Source organism: Trichosurus vulpecula, chromosome 5 (genome assembly GCF_011100635.1).
Source record: "Trichosurus vulpecula isolate mTriVul1 chromosome 5, mTriVul1.pri, whole genome shotgun sequence".
NCBI classification, from domain to species: Eukaryota; Metazoa; Chordata; class Mammalia; order Diprotodontia; family Phalangeridae; genus Trichosurus; species Trichosurus vulpecula.
In genome coordinates, this window is record NC_050577.1 from 148,222,606 (window position 1) to 148,235,758 (window position 13,153).

The 13,153-nt window shown below is 41.1% G+C and overlaps 1 protein-coding gene across 4 annotated transcripts in view; it reads left to right on the forward strand.

The window, feature by feature from the left end:
• The window catches only part of ATXN7L1 (ataxin 7 like 1), a 258,733-nt gene that overhangs the window by 202,649 nt on the left and 42,931 nt on the right, over positions 1-13,153 (forward strand). The window lies entirely within an intron of this gene.

The following is a 13,153-nucleotide window of genomic DNA, read 5'->3' on the forward strand; positions in this document are numbered from 1 at the left end:
ACTAGAAAGGGTAAATGATAGCCAAGTAAAGAAAGACAGAAAATATTCTTTAATTATATGGCCAACTTATGATTTCTCATGCTAAGTAATAGTATTAAAAATTCCATATGAAAAGCAGAGTGGCATAGTGGATAGAGAGCTGACCTGGGAACCAGGAAGACCTGGGTTCAAGTCTTACCTCTGACATATACTGGCTATGTGACTCTGGGGATGTCCCTTAATCTCAGAGTGCTCCAGGCAGTTCTGTAAAATGATAATTTTCAGAGAAGTTGCTGATCTGCACTGGGAGGGGGAGTTTCCTCACCTAGGAAGAAACCTACACCAATGAAATCCCAGGTCAAGTCCTTAGCCCTAGCCCAAAAATTCCATAAGTAATCTTCCCCATGGGAAAAAAGGCACCCCATTACAGAGAGTAAGTACTGACCCACTGGGTTATAGGGACCACTCTCATGATGGAGGCTTCTCCTCTACTGAGGGAAACTGAGTCTGGGACTCTGTTTTGTACCGAACCTTTCTCTGGCATGAACTATAGGGTCACATCTCTGATGGACAAGCATGATACAGACCTAAAAAACTAAAATGCATTCGTGTATAAGCCAAAGATGACCAAGAAAAATGTCACTCCTTTGAAAAAAAGCGAATCACAAATGCCTGTGAAAATGCAGAGGATGGTGTGATTTTTTTCACCTCTGTCTTTACAAAAAATATTTTACTTTGATTGGCTATCTAGAGCAGGTTCCCTCTGAGATAGGAAAGTAGGAAGAGCCAACTAGAACAGAAAAGGAAATGTTTAAAGAGTATCTTCAAAAGGTATTCCCTGTTTCCATGGGCGTGATGATGTGCATTCTAAGATGCTTAGGGAACTAGGAGAGATTATTACAAAAGTATTAACCCTTAACTTTGAGACTTTGTGAAAGTAGGATGAGAAGGCCAAATACAATGCCTTTGGGGGCGGAGGGCAACCCGCAGTTTAAGTAAAAATGACCTTGATCATTATGAACCATTAGGCCGAACATCATTCCTGGAAAGATAATAGAATAAATCATATGTCAATCAATTTGTAACCACAGGATTTTGATAGTAATTTGAATGCTCTAGTAAAGAGCTAATCATTCCCAGATCAATGGAAAGTTAATAGACATCCTGCATCTGCCCTTTACAATAAGGCTTTGGTTCTTTCCCCATGCTGTCCTCATCCATAAGCAGGGAAGACACGGGGCTCTTTTAGTTCAGAGGACACACAACAGACTGAATGGGTCACGCTCAAAAAGTGGCTGTCTGTGGGCCCAACAGCAACACACACGTAGGGATGAGTCCTGTAGTTATTATTATCTATTGTCTCTATCAGTGACCTGGAGGAAGGAATGGAAAGAAATGCTCATTATATTTGGCACGAGTCAGCACTGCTGATGCCCTGGACGAGAGGACATTAGAGAAATGGACCGTCAAGAACAGAGTGAAGTTTAATATAGGGACAAACATAGGGCTTTAAATCCACAAATGATGAGATAAGGCGTCTGAGTGAATGTAAAAAGAGTTGAAGGAATTCAGGCAATCACAAGTCAAATGAATTGCTGGTGCAACCCTGTTGCTAAAATGTTAACATGGTAGCAAGACACAGTAACAGAAGCGTGGGACATGAAGAACAAAGAAGGAATCCTTCTCATGTATTAGCTGCTAGTCTGACTTATTATTTCCAATTTTCAGTCTCCACATTTTTTTAAAGGATTTGTAAAAACTAGAGAGGTTCACTTGAATTCTACCAATATTTATGAACATCTGCTGAGGGCAAGCCTAGAAAATGGTAACAAGAATTTTCAGAAGGTTGGAAAATAGATGCTTTGAGGAAACGGTTAAGACAACTGAGATTCTTAATAATGATAGTAACTGGTGTTTAGGTAGTGCCTTAAGGTTTAAAGGGGCTTCACATATATCATCTCATTTAATCCCTATAAAAATCCTATGAACAAAATTCTTATTTTTACAAATGAGAAAACTGAGGTGTGAAGCGATATTGAATGACTTGCCCAAGGCCTCACAGCCAATAACTGTGACAGGCAGGATTCAAACCAAATTTTCTGTCATCTCCAGTTTAACATAGGATTTTTACATCCATACCATTCCGCTGCTTTTAGACTTAACATGAGGAAGAGGAGGGTGATAAATAAGTGCAAGTGTGTTACAAGGAAAGTGCTGACCTGATGACCTTCCTCTCCACAAAGGATGGAACAAGGGCAAGTAATGCAAGAGAGAAATTGTTTAGAAATAAGGATGGACTTCTTGACTTAAAAGAGTGATTAAATATTGGAAAGGGCTGGCAAAGACTCTGTATTCCTGGAGATAGGCAAGTACCCATTTTGGCTGGTTTAGCCAGTCACTTAAAGGCAAGAGGCTGAACCTGGCAAAACCATGAAGCCCCTTCTGACACCTTGGTCCTGTAATTTAACTTTAGTTCACTGAACTAGTGATAGAAAAGAAGAAAATACTGTTCCATGATTACGCTTAAAGGGATCTAACCATGACTGGCACCGAGTGAGAAGTATGTAGAACTCTCCCCTCTCCTTCACAAGCAGTTTCATTAGCCTGATATCTCAGCATCAGAAGAATGGTGTATACATAAGATCAATAGATAGCGCAATTAATAAAACCCTCTTTAGGCCGAGGGATTGTAAAATCCAATTTAGATATCCCAAATGGAGAATTCTGTCAGCTTTCTGAAAGCCATGACAGAACAAATTGCCTGAAAATGGTCATCTCTGACCTTAACCTCCTACAACTAGAGGTGAGGAACAGACTTTCTCAGATAGATTAGAACTATTTATGAGTGAAAGTGGTTGTTTTATTATACTAAATTCAAGTTGACCCCATAGAATTTTTTTCTATGAGCTTAAATAGTCTGTATGATTTTATTTTGGGCTTAATAGGTTAAAAAATCCTTACCCTTTGATTCTTTGATGTATCCACTAAAGCAGAATTCAGCTTTTCCATACCTCATATTATATGATTTTTGCTCATACCTTTCCTTAAATCCTCCTTAGAGAATCAGTCAGTGAGCATTTATTAAGCATCTTCTATGTACAAGACACAGTGTTAAACATGGGGGACACAAAAAAAGGCAGGTGTCCTTCGAATGGATATCCAATGCTGTGTAAGCCTTCCTATGGATCTTTCATTACCATTTATGATTCTCTCATTCTTACAACATAAACTGACTGACTTTCTTTTCCTGCCATCTTAGGTGATTCTTGTCCATGTCCTCCATAAGTGCACCATGTTGGTCTACACAACATGCTGGAGGTCTCTTTCACTTTCTCTCAACATTGCAAGGGTACTAGTGGAGTACTCTGGCTACCCATGTGTCATCCCTTGCCCTCACCATTACGGTCTTCTCTTCCTATCCTAGCATTCCTTAATGATGTCTTCTCTCTTACTCTTCAGAATTCTTCATGGATTATACTCACATCCACCTTTGCCTCTGTGTAATATTAATTTTTAATTTTTTAAATAATCTTGTATTCTCCCATATAGTAACATCAAGAGAATGTTTCGTCAGTCAATTAACAAGCATTAAAATGTGGGTCTTTGCTTTCATGGTATCCTCAGGATCATTAAAGGAGTTTTGAAATTTCTTAAAGACAATCCTTCATGCTGTCTTCTCATTTAACTCCAGGCCCAACTTGTCTATTTATATTGTCTATTACAAATATATATTTAAAGAGAGTTAATAGATATATACATATATATATATATATAGATACATGGGGAAATAGATAAAAATAGAGAAGTTCTATAGTAAGTTATCCATACAAATACATGTCATAATCTGGGCAGCAGACTTTCTTTATCCAATTGGTCTTTCATGTAGATAGACAGGCCAAACCACCTTGAGTCATTGTAGCTCTCTTCCAGGGGACTCTGCGGTATTCTCGAGCTTGAAGAAATCAGCACAATGCCATCCGCAGTCAGGAGCATCTAGGGGACTTCTCCATCCATGAGGAAGCCTTGTTCAGTTTGAATTCTTTGTTAGATCTCATCACAGCGGCAGATCTTTGGTGACCATTTGGTATTCGGTTGTTTCAGTTCTGTTTGACTCTCTGTGACCCCATTTCGGGTTTTCTTAGCAGAGATACTGGACTGATTTGCCATTTCCTTCTGCAGCTCATTTTACAGATGAGGAACTGAGGCAAATAGGGTTAAGTCACTTAACTTGCTCAGAGTCACACAGTTAGTTATTGTCTGAGGTTGGATTTGAACTCCGTCTTCCTGACTTCAGGTCTGGCACTCTTGATTGAACAGCAGTGAGATCCAGACTTCAGCATGTTTGGAAGTGAATGAGGAGAGAGAAAGTGAATATCTTATCCACTGTGCCATTAGTTACCCTTGGTGACCATTTGTAACCCTCTTATTGTTACTGTTACTGTTACTGTTGTTGTTTTAACTTATTTCATGTTTATGATCAGAGTATTGTCAAACGGGGCTTTTTCGGTAGTTCCATTTTTTGAGGAATCTTCAGTAATTTTGGTGTATGAGAAGGAGCCCCCTTGTTATAAAAGATCCTACATTTTGTTCTTTTTTACATAGATTTTTATTGATAGCTTTTATTTTTACATCACCTGTATTTCCCCTGGTCTTTCTGAGAGCTATCTTTTAAAACATTTTTTAAGAAAAAGAAACAGAGAATCAGCGAAACTGATCAACATCCCCCTCCAAAAAAAAATCTTGCATTATATACAATGTATCATTTCCATGAGCCCCTTCTACACCTCTATATGTCTGTGCTTTATCATTTTACAACTTTCCTCTTGATTCTTTTTGTGGTGGTTCTTGTCATTTGAATTATTTTGATCATTGCCTATTTTGTTTTCCTGTTTCTTCTTACCAAAAGAAGGAAAGAAGGGAAATTCAAAAGGGGAAAAAATTACATAACTAAAGAAAAATAATAAATCAGTATATTAAATAAAACTCCAAAGCCAAGAAAAGTGTTGACATATGGGGTGAGACTCGAGGCTCTCTCCTATAGGAATAAGGTCACCTTAAAGTAGGTCATAAGAACAAAGTAATGACTTAAAAGAGGAGGAACAAAAACAGAAAATCTTAACTCAGCACTCATCCATCACCAAGAGAATATCGATGGTAAAAGAAAAGGACTTTTTTTTTTAGCAGTTTAGGACTATTAAAAGCACTTTAGTATTTCCCAAATGCTGTGTGCTCTTCCTACTACTCAGTTCTGATCCCAGATCATTTTCTATATACTGTACCTGGTCTGTCTAACTTTTTGTCACAGTCTGGGCACTATGTTTATTCATCCACTTTGTTTTTCTGATGTGGATCGTTAGACCAGTCTCTTTCATGTTGCTATGGTTTTCACAGAGGATGCTTTGTAGTATTCCATAACTTGATATGATTAATACCATGCCATCTGCAGATTAGAGCATTTGGAGACACCATCAATAGGGAATCTTTCTTTCGTTTGGATTTCATTAGGGATGTCTTCTGTGATGCTGGAGAACACTGTAAGTGAGCTTTCATATCCCTATTTTATGCCTCACTTGATCTTAAAACTCGGGGAATCATTGGACAAAGTTATTATTTAGTCACATGTCATAGACTCTTTCAGAATTTCAATATCTTCATGGGAGACCTTTGAGAAGAAGCATTCAAAGAGAAAATCAGAAGGTGCTTAAAATGACAAAAACCCAAACATATAGTAAGAAAGTAAATGAATTATTTCTCAGCAGAGAGGAGATAACTGGTAATAGACATACAGCCATTTCAGAATCAGCTACCGTGTTTAGTCAGAAAATCTAAGAGCAAAAGTCAGAGTAAAAGAAAAAATGCTTCTTTAATACAAAGGCCGTCTCTATGTTCCTAGCCATGAGGATAGCCCCAAACAGGCATTCACAGTGCTTAGAAGGTTTCCAGTCTTCTGAGTGTTAGGACCTCCTGTTTTTTACAGTTAACATCAGTTATCTTGTCTATAGATGGCTTTCCTTGAGATAGCCAGAGCTAAGAGGAACCCATGTGTGAAATCCTGAAATCCTTTGCTACAGAGCCCATAGGGAAAACAATGCCGGATGCAGACAAATTGGTGTGGGTTACTAGTAGTAGATCAGGGCTTTCTAAGCTATGAGGCTTCAGCCTTTAGCCGTAAGAACACAGCCAGCCAGGCAGGGACCTGGACTTACAGTCAGCCAGTCTTTTCCTACTCCCACTGTTGCTTGTGACTGAACTGGTCTAGCACAGCCAGTTGGTCAAGAACTCCGATTGGCCCTGATATGTGAAAGGAAGGAAGAGAACAGGTTTTCTTCCCTAGAATGGCTTATTGCTATCCTATCAACCCAGAACTGCGTGTTGAATACTAAATATGCCCAGCTATTAAAAATGCAAGAGGTGGTTCTACTATTCCAAAAGAAAAGGAGCAAAAAGAAAAATTAGCAGGCTTGTTGCCCTCTCTGCACACACACTCTGGCAGTGGTAGATTATTTGTTTTATGTTTTTCCCGTCCTCTGAAAAGCATGTCTTCCCTCAAGATGGAAGGCACGTCCTCCAATAAGTGATGGTAGTGGGAGTAGAAGTGTTTTGGAAATCTTCCCAATACTTTATGGAAAGGAAAATTACAAATGAGAGGCCCTGGCTAGCTGCCCAATGGAGAAACCTGGTTGGCTGATCTTTCCTTCCCTTGTATTGGTGAGGTCCAGAAGCAAGACAGGTGCTCAGAAATGACAACTCTGGAAAGAAAGAGGCAGCAGAATCTAGAAGACAGTATACCAAATTGAGGAAACAGATAACTTCCAGAGTCACTGTGCGTGTATCTATGACAGAGTAGCTTAAGCACTCTGTGCCTCCTTCATGTTATAGAGCTTGAAAATGGGACTAGTCTTCCCTCACTTTGTAGGGATGGTCTAAGGGTAAGTGAGGTAAGAGCATATTGAGTTTTTCAGAATTAAGAAAGTTGCCTTTATCCATTATGACATCTCATTATCCTCAGTCTTGATGATATTATTAGGGAAGGAGGATAATCAGGAGGTTGGATAGAAAAAAGAAACAGATATAATTCTATGTGCTTTGATGTAAGAGATTTCCATTAAAGACCAAGGGACCTGGAGAGGAAATAAGATAAATTAAACAGTCTTGGGATTTTCATTAGTTATTTTTTTCCCCTCATTCTCAACAACCCTTGGCCATATTAGGAAAATGTTAAGCGGCATGGAGTCCTTCAGCTGAGGCAGCTCGGTGGCACGGTGGACAGGGCACTAGGCCTGGAGTCAGGAAAACCTAGGTTCCAATCTGGCCTCTGGCACTTGATACCTATGGGACCCTGGACAGGTTCCTTAACCTCTATCTGCCTGTTTCCTCAATGGCAAAATGGGGATAATAACAGTACCTATCTCACAGGATTGTTGTGATATTTATAAAGCACTTAGCTCAGTGCCTGGCACATAGGAGGGGCTTAATAAATGCTTGTTTCCTTCCTTCAATAAGCATCTGTTAAAGGCTAAGAACTATGTTAGGTGCTGGGGATACATAGACAAAAATTAAAAAGTTCTCAAGTTCACATTCTACTGGGTAAAACTAGATGTACACAGATAAATAAATAAAAATATTTACAAAGTAATGGGGAGAGGTATCATTAGCAATTAAGGGAATCAGGAAAAGGCGAATTGAGCACTAACAAGAGCTAAGGAGCCCGAGAGGTGAAGTAAGGAGGGGGTGCATTTTAGACACACAGATTGCCAAAGCAGAGAGCCAGAAGACAAAATGTCATGTTCTAGGAAGAGCAAGTTGGCCAGCTTGGCTGGAATGTGGGGGAGGGGGGAGGGAGAAGAGGAGCGTAATGTGAGATCAAGCTAGGAAGATAGACTGGAGTCAGAGCATGAAGCGTTTTAAATGCCAGAGGAGTTTGTATTTATCCTAAAAAGAGGCTATAGGGAGCCACTGGAGACCATTGAGCGATGTGGTCAGAATGTGTTTTAGGATTATCATTTTGATGGCCGCGTGGAGAATGGTTAGAGACAGAGAGAGAAGAGATCCAAGACTGGAATAATCCAGAGGCTAAGGCAGTAGTACAGATGAGAAGTAACCAGGGCTGCAACTAGGTTGCTGGCCATGTGAGAGGAGAGAAGGGGACAGGTAGACAGGCATGAGAGGTGGAGAGATAGAATTGACAAGACTTAGCAATTACTTGACTATAGGGATAGTGAGGAAAAGTGAAGAGGGGAGGATGACTGAGGTTGTGACCCTGAGTGACTAGAAGGATGGTGGTATCCTCAACCATAATGGAGAAGTTCGGGAAAGGGATTGGCTTGGAAGGAAGGATAACGTTTTGGAGGGGGCAAGCTTGAGATCCTTATGAAATCTTGTTTGAGGATCTAGTAGGTAACTAGGGATGTAGTACTAGAACTCTAGAGAGAGACAAGGTTAGGATGGAAGTCATAAGGCTAGAGATTGCCGTTGCAACTGTGAGAACTGAGGAAATCACCTAGACAAAGGTTGTAGAAAAATAAAGCTAGGGCAATGAGTAGAGCACCGGCCCTGGAGTAAGGAGGACCTGAGGTCAAATCCAGCCTCAGACACTTGACACACTTACTAGCTGTGTGACCTTGGGTAAGTCACTTAACCCCAATTGCTCTGCCCTCCCCCTCCAAAAAAAAGAAAAAGAATAAGTAAAGCTAATGGCCTAAGAAACAGACTAGTAGGCAAAGCATGGATGATGATCCAGCAAAGGAGACTGAGTAAGAGAAGAGAAAATACCCCAGAGGAGGAGAGAGGTCTACAGTGTCTAATGATGCAGAGAGGTCAAGAACGGTGAGAAAAGGCTATGAGATTTAGCAAAGAGATCATTGACAGCCTTCTGAGAGGACAGTTTCAGTTGAGTAATGAACCTAGTTAGGTAGCACATGGGGTTGGAGTGCCAGGTCTGAAGTCAGAAAGATCTGAGTTCAAATCCTACGTCACACTTACTGACTGTGTGACACAGGGCAAGTCACTTCACCCTGTTTGCCTCAGTTTCCTCGTCTGTAAAATAAGCCGGAAAAGGAAATGGCAAACCACTCCAGTATCTCTGCCAAGAAAACCTCAAACGGGGTCACGAAGGGTCAGACGTGACTGAAACGATTGAACAGCAATGAAATTATAACCCACACTTCAGCACATTGAGAAGTGAATGAGGAGAGAGAAAGTGAATACAAGTAAATCACTTTTTCTAAGAGTTTGACCGTAAAAGGGAGGACAGAGATAAGGTTTGTTTTGTTGTTTTTTTTTTTTTTTGAAGTATCTGAGGTTTGCTGAAGTCTACCCTTAACCCTGACAATTCAAGGAGAACGAAAAGAAGAAGAAGCGAGATGGGCTTTTTTGTTTGTTTATACCCATGATTTTGTTGGTATGGGGAACTCTTAGTAGTGAAGCCCCTCCGCTGATACAGCTCACCACTCATCCGCAACCTACAGTCTTGGAGAGTTTCCTGGGCCATTTGTCAGTAGATTTGCTGGAGATGTGCATAAGATGAACTCAGGACTTCCTTCCTTCTTCTGTCCACTTTGTCAGGCCGCCTCTGGGGTTGGGCCTCCCCTCGTCCGTCCGTGCCCTTTCCCCCTACTGCTGAAGAGAGGCAGCCATTCAGGAGGGTAAAGAAGGAAGGGACCAGAAGGATGTGCTCGAGATACAGAGAGAAGAATCAGGCAGCGGAGGATGGTAGGGAAGATTCAGAAGAAGGTGTGGAGCTTCAGATATTCTTTAAGCCACCCGGGAAGTACCTCCTTATGCCAGCGAGGCATCAAGGATGAGAAAGTTATTGCTCCTTCAGCTTTAAAGTTGCTCTCACTCATTGGGGTTTCAGATGAGGCCGTGCTAGAGGCAGAGCCCCACGCCTTGAAAGATAGGTTCTGAATTCCGTGCGACCTTGGTAGATGAGCAAAGTCCTCAGAAATAGAAAGAATGAAGTTCTGGAAGGAAGAGGAAAGGTTCTTGTCACCCAACACTGGGAAGAAAAAGGAAACCGAAGAATGAGGAATGACCAGCTCTTTGTAAGGATAGCCTAATCAGACTGTGGGCCAAAGTAGATAACAAGATGACCGTCATTCATTCTTTTTTTTTTTATTGCTCACCAGAATGTTTTTCTCTTTGATAGGGGTGGCACGATGGATAGAGTATTGAGCCTGGAGTCAGGAAGACCTGAATTCGAATGTGACCTCAGGCACTTACTTAGCTCTGTGACTCTGGACAATTCAAAACCCTGATTGCCTCCCCAAAAAAGAAATCCATGGCTGCTTCAGAATGATACTTACTAGCTAGTGTGACCCTGGGCAAGTCATTCAACCCCTATTGCCTCCCAAAAAAAGAAATCCATAGCTGTTTCAGAACTTGTAACTAGGAAACATTATGAAGAACTTGTGGAACGGGTTTTTTTGGGTTTTTTTTTTTTTGGTGTTTTCTTTACGTTCAAGCAACAATTAAGGTTCCTTGCTAAGTGCTGAGAAATGTGACACAAAGGGATTGGTCAACCAGGGGTAGAGACAGGTAGGGTACAACTACCGCCATATATGAAGAGTTCCTTCTTGTACAGACTAGTGGATGGGTTTGTGTGTTTTCCATTCCTCTGCTGAGGACAGACTGGGAAAGCAAGTTTAAACTGCAAGGGAAAGGATGTAGGTTAGCCCTAGCAAAAAAAAAAAAAAAAGATAAAATATTCTGACCTTAGAATGAGGCCGCTAGAGGAAGCTGTGGAACCTTATTCTCCTAAATGTTTTGTAGCAACCACTTTATGTTTGACTCCACTCTCCCCGGGGACCACCGAGCTTGGGGGGTGGGGGGAGTATGCCTGCTTGGGGGAAGGGAGAAGAGAGAAGAGATGTGTTTGTACTTCTATCTTTGCTATACTTTCCCAGTGCATATGCTTTCTTAAAAGCTTTGAAAAGGAGCATCTTCTAAAAGATGAAAAAATGATGTGCTTAGGTTCACCATAGGGACAAGATAATATCTCAAATTCCTTCTAGTCTTAAGATTCTTAGGTTCCAGAACTGAAAAAGGAAAAGGGCCAAGTAGAAAACTGGAACTATATGAAAGCTGAATGAGATGCCCATGGCTTCTTGGGCCACTGGGCCCTGTTTCCTTCTGAGGGGAGCAGATCATACAAGGCAATACTGGGGAGAGGTTGGGATCCTGATATGGGGGCTAAATCATCTGATTTCAGACGACCACTTTAGTGCTTAGACCCAGTCCTTTTTATTGCCAGCTTCCCTCTGAATGAATAAGCCTGTAAGAGAAGAGGCCCCAGGATTAGCACCTGCCCTTGCCAGACACTCTGGCATGCTAGCCCAGGTGCTCGAGGTCACCCGATGAGCTGGCCTCTGCTTCTCTCCTTAGCCTCGCCAAGGCAACCATGGAGGAATTTTTTCTGTCTCCGGTTCTTTCGATGCACCTCCCAAGCCTCCCCTCCCGCCCCCTTCATCCACACTGGCAGTTTTGTTGACACGAGAGCCTGGTGAAGGAGGGATAATGGCGAATTGCTCGGCTCTTATGGCTCTAGGAGGAGATGAAGAAGCGAAGTCAGCAAAGGGAGCCCATTATTAGTCTGAAAGAGGATTCCTTCTGGACACCGACATCTGGTGGCTGAAGACAGTAACTTTCCACTTCATTATTTTCCGAAAGCAGGGTTGGTCCCAAACTAAATTTTGTAGTGAGTGAAATTTCTCCTTAGACCCCCACCTTCGAATTCTGTGTTCGTTCATGACCCTGTGTCCCATTAGTCTTCCTTCCCCCCTTATTATTCAGAGCTCAGTCCCTTACTTCTCTTTCTGTCAAAACCTACTTTTAAGAGAGATCTGCTCTCAGACATTTAGACCTTAATGTGAATATAAACTGCTGTTTCTTCTTCTGTTGTCCCTGATCAAAAGAATTTCGGGCAGCACTGAGCATCTGAAATAAAGCTTGTCATCTTCTGGTCTCAGAGGGTGGTAGTGCAGTGCTAACTGGTGTCTCTTACACTATTCTGCCAATGAGTAAAGTCAAATCCTGAAAATTTTACTGAAGTGAATTCTTTATTGCCTTAGTCATAGTATCACTAATTTAGGGGGGTGTAGTAGAAAGAGTGCTGAACTTGAAAAGAAATGAGTTCTAATCCTGTCCACTTACTACCTGTGTTGCCTTGGGCAAGTCACTTGATTTTTATAGGTCTCAGTTTCCTCATCTGTAAAATAAGGATATTGGACTAGATGAATCTGTCTCATCCACAAAATAATCAGAATAATGCGTATAGCATTTACTTCAAAAGGTTTTTGTGAAAATCAAATGAGATAATATATGAAAAGCACTTGGTAAACCTTAAATGCCAGTTAAGATCATCATCATCGTCACCATCATCATCATTTACTTTCCCTTATTGTTTTCTTGCCCATTTTTCCTCCTGAGATAGTAAGAACTTTTTTTGTGCAGGTCAGTGTACCTAGACTATATCTCCCAACAAGAGACCTTCTGTGAATCTCTGTGTTTGATTCTCCTCCACAGCACCACTAACAGGAAAACCATAGCTATCTCAGAGGATGAGTCTTTAAACTTTTTTGGTCACTGCACCTTCCTTCATAAAAAAAATTTTGAGCACATAACCCCAATATGTAGTTTTTTTATGTATTCTTAAATTATCTTTGTGTACTGCAATGCTGATAACTATGTTATAAAACTTATACAAGGAGACAAAAATGAAGTAATATTTGGTCTTAGAATCAATAGGGAACCACTTGAGTTTATTGACTAGGTGAGTAGCAACATGGTCAGATATCAGAAAGTGATTTTTGGAAAATCACTTCTGCAGCTGTGGAGAGGATGGGATTGGAGAATGGAAAATGTGATGGGAGAGAACCAATTAGAAGACTATCGGAATGGTCCAGGTGTGAGGTGAAAAGGATCTGAATAAGGGTGGGGACTAAACTAGGGGGGAGAAGGGAGCAAGTGGGGGGGAATGAGGAGATAGAAATGACAAAATTTTGCCATGAGGTATGAGAGAATGAGGAACTAAAGATGACACTGAGGTTGTCAACCTGGATGACTGGAAGGATGGTTGCGCCCTTGACCAAAATATGGGAATTTGGAAGAGGGGTGAGTTTTGGGGGAAAGATAATATAGTGAGATCTCCAAGGCAGATTGCAACCAACCCATGCCT